Here is a 5514-nt window from a genome sequence, read left to right on the forward strand (position 1 = left end):
CCACCCTTTCTCATTCACCTCTGACAACACAAACACGCACACATTCTACCTTCTCCTTCCATTATAGTTGTATGTGGTTGTTATCTTGTTAGACCAGTGTTTTCTTGTGACAATTCCTGAATATAGAAATAATACTGAGCGCTTAGTACTGGCTCACAGAAGAAATAAGTAATACCACAATCTTCCTAATTTGGTTTAAATTTTTTCCTTTTCCAAAATTAGAGGTGCTCCCTTTTGAAAGTTTTCTTAGCTTTCCAACATTATTGGCTATATATTCATCTGGATCTGTTAGATCTCTCTCTCTCTCTCTCATGGGAAGAGATATCCCTCGGTCCTTGGCTCTGCATGAGAAAGAATTCACACTGGAGCCTGGTTTGTGATCCAAGTGAGTTTAGAGGATAGTAGTAGCACAAATGCTGAACGGTCTGTCAGAGGCCTTGCAGAGCATGCCAGAGCAAAACTTCCGGCTTTTCAGAGGCATGGTCAGCAATACTGGTTGACACCATTGGCTGAATCAAATTCACCTGACTTAGATGGGCCAATCCAGGTGTAGCGCCTACCGAAGTGTACCACCCCTTCCTGTCCGGGAGCTCAAACCTAATAGATCTTTCTTCAGTAACTTTTACATGTGTGTTTTAATTAATTTTTTCTAAGTTTATTAGCATTTCAAGAGGGAATATAAGATTCTATGTGTGACTTATTTTTTTAACAGGTTGCCCCTAGTATTTCATAATTAAAATCTTCTTAACTGGAACTGTGTTGTACTGAATGAAAGACAGGCAGACAACCCATTGCTAAGTGGTGCTAGTAGTTTGCACTTGACCTAAATGAAATGTCCAGTTATGAATAAGAAGCTCATCCAGAGCCTCAATTGGGTTCAGGGCATTTAGGTAAAGATTTACAAGTTGGTACATCCAAGTGCTCTATGACTGTTTCATCTGAACACTGTTCACCCTGTTCAACGAGATCAAGCAGTCGAAGAAATCAACAGAGGTTATAATTTTATAGTATAATAATCATTTATTGGTACTGTACATATCACTAGAAATAGCTGCCTTCTTCTTCCTCTGCCTCTTCTCCTCCTCCACCACATCCTCCTTCATTTTGTCTCTCCTCCAGGTACAAGTCTCCTCCCTCCTTAGGTGCAAGTACTGTACAATCCCCCAATATCCATTATTAATCATTTGGTTGTATGGATAGCTAATAAATGCTTTATTTTCTCCTGTGAACAAGTAAGATACCGAAACAGGTTCTTGTGATATATTTTAACTGTAAAGGATATTTTGAAATGATTTGGCATTTATGTTAAATATAATTTTAGTGCCATGCTAAATGATATATACATATACATTTCCAAAAATATCTGTTTTCCCAAAATCTAAGGTAATTAATTTTGAAAGAATGTTTTATTTTTATACTTAATGTATATTTTCCTTTGGAATAATGAGTATTGTTGGACATGTTTTCTCTTCTAATCAAATACTGAACATGTGCTGTAATTTATGTTGTGTTTTGTGTACAGTACTTTTGTGAGTCTCAATATTAAAAGATCAAAAATTACTTTAATGAATAAAAATGCTACAGAAAATCAGCATAAATCTCAAAGATGCACAGCACCGTAGAAAGGAACCCTGCGTGACCTCTGTGATTAAAAAAGGGATGTGTGAATAGAGTTGCAGTTTAAAGGAATATCAAAGGCATGAAATTTTTTTATTTTAATTTTTTAATTTTTCATTAATAGTTTTTTGGGGTCATTTTATGAACAAACCCTCAATCAGTAATTGATATGAAGTATTACCCAATATCCAGTTTTGAGCTGTTTGTTAACTTGCCATCAATGCAAAATTGATCCCGGAGAGCTGGAATATTTTTATTACTTTTATTTAGGCGTGAAGTATTTTAAAGTAGAGATGCCAAATAAATCAGTACACATCCCTATGCCTAAAGGATAAGGACCTGTGTTGAGACTGGGGCACCTGATAAACAGTCAACATGACCTAAAGCAAAGTTATACTAGGTGAATCACACAAAAGTAAAAAAAAAAACAAAACAGAAAACCCTGACCTATATTTATTACTCTGCTCTTAACTAGGATCCTCTCTAAGTCGATGAACCAGAAACAAAGGAGTTCTTCATTCTGTGCTCAGCTTTATCAGTGGTATTAATTGGCATTCTTTTGTGGCAGGTGTCAAACAGAAAGAGAAGGTGCATACACAGAATATAGGCTTTTACTTCCACAGATTTCGGTTTACATTCTGTTCACTAATGCAGCACTTTCCCAGTTGTCTCCAAGACTTCTGGAGTTCATGAAGCTGTCATGTGAATGGGCTTCTTACAGAGTTCAGTATCTAGGCTGGCAAATATGCTGTGTGAAATGCAGCACGAGAGGGAAATATGTATTTCAGTAGGTTGCTGAGGGGAGGGATCAGATAAAATGCAAGAAAGGTTTTCCTGAAATCCCAAGATTCCCCCAACCTTCGCAAATCAGGAAAATGAGTGAGCAAGGCTGGAGAGAGGCATGGGTTGTTATCATTCTGCAAAGAACTTCGGAGGCAGTGAACTCAGCACTGCCTCCAGGAGTGTCACAGAGCCAAATGCATGCGAACGCCAGAAGAAAGTCTTCATCCTTTTGGTAATTATGCTCTGGCAATGATATACAAGTATCTGCTGTGAAAAGGAAAATTCTGGATTTTTCACTTCTTTGGAAAGACTAGAGGGAATGTATTAGGGAAAGACCTCTTTTCAAGTTCACTTATTTTTTTTCCCATTTTGATATAAGGGAGAGCTGAACACCATGGAGAATATTCTGTAGTTTCTGATAAATTAGGAGCAGAGGGGGGAGGGGAAGGAATCAATTTTGAAATGCCTTGTTCTGAGGTAATCTGAGCAGTTGTTGTTTTCAGCCTCCACTCAGTGAAATATGCTTCCACCATATTGCCTGTTCAGAGCAAGGCTTTGTTTTGCTGCTGTTGTTGGCAAAGCAGGAGGTGTCAATATGGTTTGCAAGTCCTCCAGGGAACTGTGAGGTCTTCCCCACTCGCACTCAAAGATGCGCTTACACCAAAGCTTCTCCTTCCTTGGCCAGCTTCCACGCAGGAGCTAGAAACTGGTCTTCCATCTGGAATAATGGCAGGTCCTCAGAAATGAAGAAGGTTAAAAAAACGATGAAGAAAAATAAAATTTTAAAATAGATATATGCCACTAACAGTGTTCAGAAGGTTGCAACTGTATCAATGTCATAAGAACTATTCACAACCGAAGCACTTGTGTGTGTGTGTGTGTGTGTGTGTGTGTGCATGTGTGCCTATATATATATATATATATATATACACACACACACATACTTTTCATACTTTCTACAGATAATCATACACATGTAGAGGGGAAAGTCTGTGTTTTATGTTTGAAAAGGAGCCATTTCTTATCTTGTCTGTTTCCTTCTTTAATTTTCACATGGCTCCAAAGAGAACGTATTAAGTGGTACAAAAGGCTTAAAATGAAAACACATAGAGATCATTCAATAGATCCATTAAATAGCAGGTGTGGTAAGAAGTGAGTAATCAAAAGTTCTTGCCCACAAGAGAAAGTCAATTGAGAATGTTAGGTTTCAGGGATGATTTATCATGGTTCCTGCTTCTCCACACTGAAAGAATTCATGTGGTAGAAGCTCTTTTGTGAATCCAAGAAACTTTTCTTTGGGAAAAGGAAGTTTCGGAGCACAGTCTCAGATAGTACACACTCTCTCTGGAAAGTGTGCAAGGTCCCGTGGCGGGGGCAGGGGAAAATTCCCTACCAAAAAAACGGCTGCCTCAGGGAAGTGTGACAACCCACAGGGAAGGAGGACTCGAACTAGAGTGTGGAACAAGAGAGTGACTGCCCTTGGTCCCTGCTTTCTATCCCCTCCGACCCTATTTGAGGTGGCATGGTTGAGGGTACTGGCCATTCTTAGTGGCTAAGTTCAGGCACACCTGTGATGTTATGTTGCTGATGCCGGGTGTGTGCCCAGGTTGACCTCCACCTGTGTCTAGGTGACCTGGGTCTGAGCATCTCCAGCTTTGGATCATCCCCAGAGGTGTCTAATGTGTGCCTCATTTCCTTCTAACCCCTTTATTATGGCAGGGCCAGCTAAGTTTTGTTTCACATAGGAATTTAGTAGAGACAACCCCATGTATCCCTAATCTTCCTATCTTTCAAAAACATTAAATAGAAGATATACTCACCCTTATATGAATGTACAGTTCTTAGTCAGGATGTTCCCTTGATTTTAAAATATATATTGCTTTTTATTTAATGCTTTTTGAAAAGGCAGAGTATGAGATATTCAGTGTATGCAGTCAATATGTTTCCCTATGAATCCCACAAATTCTGTCATTAAACAGAGTGCCTTACAACTATGGGCACTTTGCCATGATGGAATAATGGTATATAGGAACGAATGCCTTTACAGTAAATTGTTAAGTGGATGGAAAAATTCTATCCTTCTTATACTTGAAAGCAGGGAGCAATAATGTGGTCATAGTGATGTTTGGCTCAGATTGTAAACATTAAAATATTAATATTAAAGGTGTTTTGTGATTTTCATAGTGTTTTGAATCCTGTGAGGATAATTACTATCTAAAGCAAGCAGTAGCCAAAAATAAGAGGAAATCTTGCTAACTGATGAGCATCACCAACCAATGTTTATGCCTTGACATGATCTGTCATGTGGCAAAATATTTATCCCTTTGGATCTGACTTGTCTGGGTTGTCTGAGTCAGCAGCAGAACTCGGCTTGGTCATCTCTGCAGCTGATCACTTAAAATGACACAGGAGAATCAGCGGGGGTTTACCATTTTGTAGCCCCTTCTGGTCCTCTTGTGTCATCTTAAGTGATACCCCAGTGCCATTTTAAGTGATGCCCCTCTCCCCACCACTGTGCCAGTGGACATCTTCACCAGACATCCCCCACCCCTTTATCAGACATTTCCCCCCTACCTCAGTCACCCCTGTGTGTCCACACAATGTGCCGTAATCCTGCCCCTCGTGACTCACTGTCTAATTGTGAGTCAGCCGGACTCCCCGCCAGGGTAGAGCGAGCAGCAGGCCATGTGGGCTCTTTGATTCAAAGAGATCTCGCACTTCCTCTCTGCTCCGGCTGCACTGCAGCCAACAGCGAGCTGCGCAGCCGAGCTTGCTGCTACAGTCCAGAGTTCAGAGTTATGGTAGCTTCAAGGGCCCTTATTATGGGGAGGTCTTATTTTCAGGGAGGTCTTATTTTCGGGGGGATGCCTTATATTTCAGCGAGAGGCAAAACTGTAAGTTGGTCTTATTTTGGGGGGATGTCTTACTTTCGGGGAAACACAGTAGGGTTCCAATGCATAAACTCATGGGTTTATGCTAACCACCAACCAACCAAACAAACAAATAAACTAAACAGCCAACCAACCAACCAACAAAACATTTTTAATCATAGATTTGTGTCGGTGAATGGTTACAAGCAGTTCCCACAGTTACACTCTTGTAGTCTTCTTAGGT

Source organism: Echinops telfairi, unplaced genomic scaffold, assembly GCF_000313985.2.
Source record: "Echinops telfairi isolate 266 unplaced genomic scaffold, ASM31398v2 ScPeMD7_18;HRSCAF=68, whole genome shotgun sequence".
Lineage (NCBI taxonomy): Eukaryota > Metazoa > Chordata > Mammalia > Afrosoricida > Tenrecidae > Echinops > Echinops telfairi.